The 10999-nt window shown below is 41.3% G+C and overlaps 1 protein-coding gene across 4 annotated transcripts in view; it reads right to left on the reverse strand.

Annotated features, from left to right (window-relative positions):
- The window catches only part of SLC2A8 (solute carrier family 2 member 8), a 179671-nt gene that overhangs the window by 155941 nt on the left and 12731 nt on the right, over positions 1-10999 (reverse strand). The window lies entirely within an intron of this gene.

Consider the following 10999-nt stretch of genomic DNA (forward strand, 5'->3'; position numbering starts at 1 on the left):
ACTCCTAATCTAAAAATAAAACCCACCCAATACACCCTTAAAAAATCCTAACACTAACCCCTGAAGATTCACTTACAGTTTTGAAGCTCCAACATCCATCCTCCAAGAAGCTGGCAGAAGTCTTCATCCAAGCGGCCGAAGTCTTCATCCAAGCCCAAAGAAGTCTTCACCCAGACGGCATCTTCTATCTTCATCCATCCGGCGCGGAGCGGCTCCATCTTCAAGACATCGGATGCGGAGCATCCTCTTCGTTCGACGTCTTCTTCCCGAATGAAGGTTCCTTTAAATGACGTCATCCAAGATGGCGTCCCTTAGATTCCGATTGGCTGATAGAATTCTATCAGCCAATCTGAATTAAGGTTGAAAAAATCCTATTGGCTGTTGCAATCATGTCTAATAATGTGCTAATAATCCACCTTTACCTGCCATCATTTCCAGGATGGATGAACAGGATCACCGCTTGGATCAATTTGCACAAGCCCTGCAAACCCTGCTGACTCGCACTGCACATTTGGACCAAAGTGTTCCACAAGTTATGGTTGCTCCCGTTTCCGCTGCTGCACCTAGTCCTACCTTGTTGCCGTCTTCTTTCATGGGCTCTCTGATGCAATTAAAGACGAAGTTGCTGCCAGAGATTTACCAGAGGATCTTGAGGCATTGGTGTCTTTTTTTGATCCTAATTGACATCAGACTCAGAGAGAGGCCCTCTTTCAAGGAGCGCTTACGGAAGCCTCCTGTTTCGTTGTCTCCTACGTGTTCGTTCCCACCCATGCCTCCCTCTTCTCCCATGCCTCCTGGTCCCGAGTCACCAGGTACTGCTGAGCCGATGCAGTTGGGATTCACGTGTCTCTCCGCGGCGGAGAGGGCCTTTAGGAGGAGGGAGGGGCTCTGCCTCTATTGTGGGTTACAGGGCCACCTTTTGAAGTCTTGTCCTACACGGCCGGAAAACGCTCACACCTAAGGTCCTGTCGGGGGCAGACCTTGGGTGGTTTATCCTCGTCCCCGGAACCGCTTAAGGAGAAACCTTTGGTCACGGTTGTCCTTTCCTGGGTGGACTCCTCCATAGTCACCCAGGCTCTTTTTGACTCCGGTGCTGCGGGCTATTTCATTGACAGTGCTTTTGTATCAAAGCACTCCATTCCTGTTTTGCATTGGTCTGTTCCGCTTGCTATTGAGGCCATTGATGGCAGGCCCCTTCAGCCCGCACTCGTTATGAAACTGCTCCGATGTCCATGGCTGTTGGGGCTCTCCATTTTGAAACCCTCCAGTTCCAGGTGTTCTGGGTTATCCCTGGCTCCAAAAGCACAATCCCCGTCTCGACTGGCGCAGGTCCGAAATTTTGTCGTGGTCACCGCAATGTATTTCCACTTGTCTTTGGGGACCAGTTAAAGTCTTGTGCACTTCTTCGGTATCTCAATTGCCAGAGGAGTACCGAGAGTTCCAAGACGTTTTTGACAAGGTGCGTGGCAGTACGTCGCCTCCTTACCGGTCTTACGATGGTGCCATAGACCTGCAACCCTGAGCCATTCCTCCTCGGGGCCGGGTTTACCCTCTGTCTGTTGCAGAGAATTGTGCTATGGAGGAGTATGTTGCCGATGCTCTGTCGCGGGGGATCATCCGCAAATCCTGCTCTCCTGCAGGGGCTGGCATCTTCTTTGTGAATAAAAAGGGTGGCGAGTTAAGACCATGCATCAATTATAGGGGTCTTAATCGTCTTACCATTAAGAATGCTTATCCTATTCCGCTCATTACAGAACTCTTTGACCGCCTCAAGGGAGCTATGGTCTTTACTAAACTTGATTTGAGAGGAGCGTACAATCTCGTTAGGATCAAGGAGGGCCACAAATGGAAAACAGCATTTAACACCAGGAGCGGGCATTATGAGTATCTTGTAATGCCCTTTGGCCTATGTAATGCTCCTGCTGTTTTCCAGGAATTTATTAATGATGTCCTACGAGATATGTTGCAACAGTGTGTTGTGGTGTACTTAGACGACATCCTCATACACTCACTCACACTTGAGGTTCATCGTTCTGATGTTACACGGGTTCTTCAGAGACTACGTGAGAACGGCCTGTTTTGTAAACTTGAGAAATGTGAGTTCCATCAGACTGAAGTAACCTTCCTAGGTTATGTTATCTCCGTTGCAGGGTTGTAGTTATCTACAGTTCTGCAGTGGCCTCGCCCAGTTGGTCTTCGGTCTATTCAACGTTTTTTGGGGTTCGCCAATTACTATAGAAAGTTTATTAAAAAAAATTCTTCCTTGGTCAAACCTATCACAGACATGACCCGTAAAGAGAATGATCCACTATTGGTCACCTACTGCTATTAAGGCCTTTGATAGTCTTAAGACTGCCTATGCTGCCGCTCCAGTTCTGGCTCATCCTAACCCTGTCCTGCCTTTCGTTCTTGAGGTCGATGCGTCTGAGACTGGAGTAGGTGCCCTCTTGTCTCAACGTCCTACGCCTGACGGTTCCTTGCATCCGTGTGGTTTCTTCTCTAAGAAATTGTCTCCAGCGGAGTGCAATTATGAAATTGGCGACAGGGAATTACTAGCCATAATTTTGGCACTCAAGGAATGGAGGCATCTTCTCGAGGGTACTAGCGTGCCAGTGCTCATTCTTACTGACCACAAGAATTTAACTTATTTATCTGAAGCAAAACATTTGTCGCACCAACAGGCAAGATGGGCTCTATTTTTGTCTCAGTTTAATTATGTGGTCTCCTACCTGCCTGGTAGTAAGAATGTTAGGGCTGGTGCCCTCTCTTGACAATTTTCGCCTCTGTCCAAGGAGGAGTCTGTACCTACTCCTGTTATACCTCCTGACCATATTTTAGCTACCATACGTAATAATTTGACTTCTCCCTTGGGGGAAGAGATCCTGGCTGCACAAACCAATGCACCTCCTGAGAAACCTAGTGGTAAGTGTTTTGTTCCTGAGAATCTGCAAACTAAACTTTTGTACACTTACCACTATCCTAAAGCCGCAGGTCACCAGGGCAAGAACCAAATGATTTGATCTGTCACTCGACAATTCTGGTGGCCAGGTCTTCGTTCTGATGTTGCTGCGTATGTTGCCTCCTGCTCAGTTTGTGCACAGAATAAGACCCCGACGTCTTCCTGTGGGTCTTCTTCAACCTATTGCTAATGGTGAGCGTCCTTGGACACATCTTTCCATGGACTTCATTGTCAAGCTCCCTGTTTCCAACGGCAATACTGTTATCCTTATGGTGGTTGACCGTTTTTCTAAAATGTCACATTGCATTCCTTTGATGAAGTTGCCTACCGCTCAGGAGCTTGCTTAAATTTTTGCATGGGAGGTCTTCCGTTTACATGGGTTACCCAAGGAGATAGTCTCGGACCGGGGTAGCCAGTTTGTCTCCAGATTTTGGCGTTCCTTTTGTGCTCAAATGGGGATCCAGCTTACCTTCTCCTCGGCATATCACCCTCAATCCAATGGGGCTGCGGAACGGTCTAATCAAGCTTTGGAACAGTTCCTAAGTTGCTATGTCTCAGATCACCACAATAATTGGTCTGAACTGTTACCTTGGGCAGAGTTTGCTCGTAATAGTGCTATTAATGCTTCCTCCAAGTTATCCCCGTTCATGGCGAATTATGGGTTTCAACCATCCTTGTTGCCCGATTAATTCATGTCTCAGGGTATTATGGCTTTGGAGGAGCATCTACGGCAACTCCGTTCCACGTGGGTGCAGATTCAGGATTGCCTTCATCATTCTATGCAGCGCCAAAAGTTCCAGGCTGATCGTAGGCGTCTGCCCGCGCCTTCCTACCATGTTGGTGAGTTTGGCTGTCCTCCCGCAACTTGAACCTTTGAGTGCCTTCCAATAAACTGGCTCCCTGTTATGTTGGTCCTTTTCGAATACTCCAACGGGTCAATCCTGTGGCCTACGCTCTTGACCTTCCTCCTGCAATGCGCATCTCCAATATTTTTCATGTCTTCCTCTTGAAACCATTGGTTTGTAATCAGTTTACCACTGTGTTGCCTCGTCCCCATTGTATCTTTGTTGTCAACCATGAGGAGTATGAGGTCAGCAGCATTATTAACTCTCGTATGTCCGGGGGCCGTGTACAGTATTTGGTTCACTGGAGGGGCTACGGTGCGGAGAAGTGTTCTTGGGTTCCCTCCTCTGATGTTCATGCTCCCGCCCTCCTCCGTGCCTTCCATGCCCATTTCCCCAATAAGCCTTTTGTCCTCCCGCAGGGGAGGGGTCGTTGAGGGGAGGGTACTGTCAGGATTTTTTCCCTGTTTTGTTTGCCATGTGCTGCTGGCAGCCATTTTACTCACCTCTCTTGCTGACTATGGTGCATTGTGGGGGATGCTGCTCATTTCCTGCACTTCCTTTTATGGCCAGACTGGTGTGCATCTTCTGTGTGAGACAGAATGCAGTCTCAGAATTGTGATGTCATCACTTATTATTTAAAGGGCCTCTGTTCAGTATGCTTTGCCTTTGCGTTGTCTCAGACCTGTTTGTGAGAGTTCCTGTGTATTACCTGGCTGCCTGACGTCCTTCCTGGTTCCTGATCCTTGGCTTGTTTCTGACTCTGCTGTTCTCCTTGTTCTTGATTCCGACTCGTCAGACTACTCGCTTTGGCTCCTGTCTCGGCTTGTTTGACTACCAGCTCTGGTTTTGACTCCTGGATTGTTATTTGACTTGTGGACTTTTTATTATTTTTTGTTATTAATAAAGGTGTGATTATTTTTGCACTTCTCGTCTCAGTCTGATTCCTGGCACCCTGACAGGTTTCTTGAATTACTTTGTTTTATTCCAATTAAAAGATGGTCTGCAGTTAGAGTTAGGGGCTTTTCGGAGAGAGGGAAGGCTTCTGATCTTTGTTTAGAAAGGAACAAAAACGATTTGGAGCCTTGAATTTCCCTTTAGACATAGTCTTGAGGCAGGAAAACTGACTTACCTCCAGTAATGTAAGAAATAATTGAATCTAATTGTGAACCAAATAGATTATTAACTTGAAAAAAAAGAGAGAGTAATCTAATTTTAGATAAATAACAGCATTTCAAGATTTGAGATATATAGATATATATAGATATATATATACACACATACATATACTATATATATATATATATATATATATATATATATATATATATATATATATATATATATATATATATATACACACACACACATATATATATATACATACACAAACACACACACTATATATATATATATATATATATATATATATATAGTGTGTGTGTATATATGTGAGTATATATATATATATATATATATATATATATATATACTATATATATATATAATACATATACACACACTATAACACACAGATATATATATATATATATATATATATATATATATATATATATATATATATATATATAAATAAAACATAGACACACACATATATTAATTAGATACACACACAATAACACACATGTATATTAGACACACACAATAACACACATGTATCTTACATATACATACTATAACACATATACACACTATAACACATATATAAGACACATATACACACTATAACACATATATGACACATATGCAAACTATAACACATATATATGACACATATACACACTATAACACATATATTTGACATATACACACTATAACACATATATATGACATATACACACTATAACACATATATAAAACACATATACACACTGACACATATATAAGACACATATACACACTATAACACATATATATGACACATATACACACTATAACATATATAAGACACACTATAACATATATAAGACACATATACACACTAACACATATATAAGACACATATACACACTATAACACACATATAAGACACATATACACACTATAACACATATATATGACACATATACACACTATAACATATATATATGACATATACACACTATAACACATATACACACTATAACACATATATATGACACATATACACACTATAACACACATATATGACATATACACACTATAACACATATATAAGACACATATACACACTATAACACATATATATGACACATATACACACTATAACATATATATATGACATATACACACTATAACACATATACACACTATAACACATATATATGACACATATACACACTATAACACACATATATGACATATACACACTATAACACATATATAAGACACATATACACACTATAACACATATATAAGACACATATACACTAGGGGTGCTGAAAATAATCGTATTGGCGATGTATCGCGATGCGGCATGAAACGATTCTGCATCGATGCAGTGAAAGGCGCGAATCGATTTGGGTGACCCCGCCTCCAGGACAAGTATAGAGAAAGTGCGCGGTACTATAGTAACTAGCACAGCGTTTGACGTCACCCCAATAAAGCAACGGGGCTGCTAATGGGCGGTCTCTGGAAGTGCCACACGCAGTAGGAGGACTGGTGCTGTGACTGCCTGAGTGATGGTGATGACGATTCCGAGTACACACGGCGGGCTCATTTTTATTTTGTGGGAGACGGAGACCTATGGTGAGAAACTGAATAGAAAAATAGTTAAACAAACCAAATACATTTTGCCTACTGAGGCTGCACCACACCACATATCTTTTGTCAATTTCTACTAGAAAACCCCTCATTACACACAGTGAAATCACAGGCCCCTCTAGATGTTTTTTCAAAATGCCCATATCACATGGATTGGATTGGTCAGGTCGGTCTGCAAATATTGAAAATATAGACTATAATATATAATACCATATGCAATTATGCAATGCAATGCATGTGCTCTCTTAGGAAGTATAAAAGGTGCCACTGCCAATCCGAACCCAATCTCTGTGTTATTTAAAACAAGGCTAAAGCTGCATTTTTAAACATACTAAAGGCCATAAAACCCAATTTGTGATGTAGAAGAAAGTGCATGCAATTTTAAACAACTTTCCCAATTTACTTCTATTATCTAATTTACTTATCCTTTGTTGAAATGCCTTGTGTCGTGTGCACTGTGCATTGCTATTTTATCAACAAACGATATCTGAAGTATGAAGCAAATTAAATAATAGAAGTTATGTTGTTTAAAAATGTATTCTCTATCTGAATCATGAAAGAAAATGTTTGGGTTTCAATTGTCCCTTTAAGTGTGTGATATTACAGTGTCTACTACTACTAGTAGTACTACTAGGACACAGTACATGATTACACACTTAAAGGGACACGAAACCCAAACATTTTTTCTACTAGTCTACTTGTAAAAGTAGCCCCTAAAGGAACAGCAGGTTTATCCTGTATTTTTTTCCTGCATTGATTTGAGAGTCTCAAATTGAGACTACTAATGATGAATGGATAATTAATAATGCTGATACAAAGAATTTGCAGTAGACTCTAACTGCATCAACACAATTGTAGTGTTTTTTTATTATGTTGTGGTGTCCAGACACCTATACCGTCCATTACAATACCTACCAGTCCAGTACCTAACAAAACCTCCCATGCCAAATGCCAAGTGTCCCCTGCAATTTGTTTTCAAATGTTGGCAACTAGTTGAAGTTACTAATGTAATGTACTACATTTACATTTTCTTGCTGATTTTACATTTGCGGCTTGACATTTTGACAACTTAGTGTTTTGTTTTTTTAACACTGACAGAGTTCGACGTTGACATCAACATCATCCGTCACATATTATGTACATGTCATGCTAAAATGACAGAAGGAGACCAGAAAAGAGAGAGATAAAAAAATGCACCTAGCATTTTAAAAGCAAGCATCTGGGCACATTTTGGATTTTATGAACATACTGGAAAGCACGAATTGGACAAGACACACGCGGTTTGTAAAGCCTGTCACACAAAAATTAAATACCTAGGGAATACTACTAACTTGAGAAATCACGTTAGCCGTTTTCACTCTGAGATGCTAACACCTGCCGCCACTGCCAAGGAAATAACAAGCCTAGCTCAGCCAAGAATTGATGCAATGCTGTCAACTTTGCCGCCCAACTCTGAAAAAGGTAAGAGAATAACCAAAGCTGTGGCAACTTTAATAGCGAAGGACCTACGACCTTATTCTGTTGTGGAAAACCTCAGGTTTCGCAACCTGTTGAAGACGCTAGAGCCACGTTATAAGCTCCCGTCACGCAGTCACTTTACAGAAAACGCTATACCTGCACTATGCCACGAAACCAAAGCTCAGGTAATTGCATCAATGAGCCAAGCCAGTCGAGTCGCAATAACATGTGATTCATGGACTTCAGTCACGACGGAGTCTTATGTTACAGTAACTGCACATTACATTAACAAGGACTGGCAAATCTTGTTGCATGTGCTGCAAATGAGAGCAGTTTATGAGACTCACACGGGTGCTCATCTGGCGGAGCTACTGTCTCGTGTCGTGGAAGAATGGCAGCTGTCCGATAAATCTGTAGTGCTTGTGACCGACAATGCATCGAACATGATTGTTGCTGCTCAAGTTGGAAAATTCCCTCATGTAAAATGCTTCGCCCATACACTGAATCTCGCGTCCCAGTGGGCGCTGAAAGTGGCCACGCTCTCCAGGCTTTTAGGCAGAGTGCGACGAATATCAACATTTTTTCACCGCAACACTACAGCAAACCACTGTCTGAAAGAAAAACAGAAATGTCTTGGCCTGAACAATCATAAGCTGATAACTGATGTGACAACAAGGTGGAACAGCTCATATGACATGGTCGAGAGGTTCTTAGAACAGCAACCTGCAATCTGTGCCACATTGTTGTCTCCAGAAGTCAGAAAAAGTAAGTCAGATCTCTGCACTCTCAACGAAACAGATGTGTCAAATGCAGAGGATGCTGTGAGTGCATTAAAGCCAATTAAGGATACAACCACACTGATGTCAGAAGAGCGCAATCCAACTGTTTCTCTCATTGCCCCTCTAAATGCACAACTGCTCCAGAACATGACAGACACCATGGGAGACACACCCATGATCCATGAGATCAAGAATGCCATCAAAACAGATCTCCTGAAGAGGTACAGCAGTGAGGCAGAGAAGAAGATACTTTATACAGCCTCTGCCCTGGATCCTCGTTTTAAGGGACTGCCTTTTATTCTCACAGAGGAGGAGAGATTGGAGATATACAGAGGAGTGACTGAGGAGGCTGCATCCTTGGAGGTAATTTTAATTTCATTATGTTTCTTGAAAAATGTAAACATTTAAAACAAACATAAAACATAACATTCATAACAAAATAGGCTTAGCTAGCAGTAGCTTAGTAGCTAGTTTAATGAGTACAAGGTTTATATAAGACAGTTCTAAACGCCACAGTCAACTTTCCTCCTCCTAATAGATGTGAGCTGTTGCATGCATTACTGAACACATAGCATTAGCTGGCTGCTAGAGGTAATAATGAATGCTATTTTCTATTCTTTTGTTCAAACACAGATTGAGTGTACTAGTACAGTTACACCTAGGAGGACAAACGTGGATGAAGTGCCACTGCCTGAGGGAAAAGAAACTCTGGAAGAAGAATCACCCATCGAGGATAACCCTTCTCCTCCCAAAAGAAAGTCCACATCGCTGCTCATGACTTTGCTGGGACAGTCTTTCACTGACACTGAAGGTACAATAGAACCCAAGACCCCCTATGCCAAGGCTGAAGAGGAAATAGAGAAATATTGTAAAGCCCCATCTCTGCCTCTCACTGAAGACCCTTTGAACTGGTGGCATGTACATGAGGTCATATTTCCCCTCCTCTCTCATTTGTCAAAGCGATACTTGTGTATCCCAGGTACAAGCGTGTCTGCAGAGCGGGTTTTTCTCCACTGCAGGAGATGTGGTAACGGCAAAAAGAAGCACACTCAAACCAGAGCATGTGGATCAACTAGTGTTCTTACAGAAAAACCTACATATTCCATAATTCTGAGTAGTGATTCAGGTTTATATTTAATGTTTTTTGGCACATCCAGAAAGTGCTGTGTGCCCCAGTGCAGTATTGTTATTAAGTTATTTTATATTTGTTAATGTTATAGCTTTTTGAAAATTAAAGCTTAAAACCTTGAGTAAATCTTTGTTGGATCACAAATATACTAGTACTACACGACCACGTCACTCACTGTCAGTCACACACACACACACACAACACACAACTGCACACCTCATTGTGTGTGTGTCACCCTTTCTTCACCATGATTCACTCTTTATGATGTGTGTTTCTTTTGGTATTGTTTGACTGTGTGTGACTGTGTGTGTGTGTGTGTGTTGTGTAACAATATATTTGTGATGCCATAAAGATAATCAAGTTCATCTAGTAGTTCAATGCTACTTGTTGTAATGTCTATTACTACTTCTAGTTACTGTGTTATGTTTGCCAGTCAGGAAGTGCTCTGTTTTGTAGATGTTGTGCTATTGTTTACAGCACACCTGTATTGTTTGCAATGCAGTGAGTGCATATTGCATAAGGGGTTATTCACACTAAAAAGTGTCTATTTTAAATAGACCCTTTAAGAAAGATATCATATGATCACAATATGCCATCCCACTCCCAGGCAGATATGTAGGGGTTAACCAACCAGTTGATTAATAACAATAACCATAACCACCACCACCCGTCTACTAATAAATCCTAAAGTGTACTCCAGAGACCACTGAAGCCAAACCACTATTAGGGGAAGGAAAAGCCTTGACAGAATAAATCGTAAATTGAAGCTTAAAACCTTGAGTAAATCTTTATTGGATCACAAATATACTGTACAGACAGTACACAGCACACACACACACACACACACACACACAACAGCACAATACAAAAATAAAGCACACACCAGTCATGCGCATGCCACCCTTTCTTCACCATGATTTACTCCTTGATGTCTGTGGGGTTTTTATGTATTGTTTGTTTGTGTGTGTGACTGTGTGTGTGTATATATATATATAGTGTACTGCTTTAACACTATATATATATATATATATATATATATATATATATATATATATATATATATATATAT

Source organism: Bombina bombina, chromosome 12, assembly GCF_027579735.1.
Source record: "Bombina bombina isolate aBomBom1 chromosome 12, aBomBom1.pri, whole genome shotgun sequence".
NCBI classification, from domain to species: domain Eukaryota; kingdom Metazoa; phylum Chordata; class Amphibia; order Anura; family Bombinatoridae; genus Bombina; species Bombina bombina.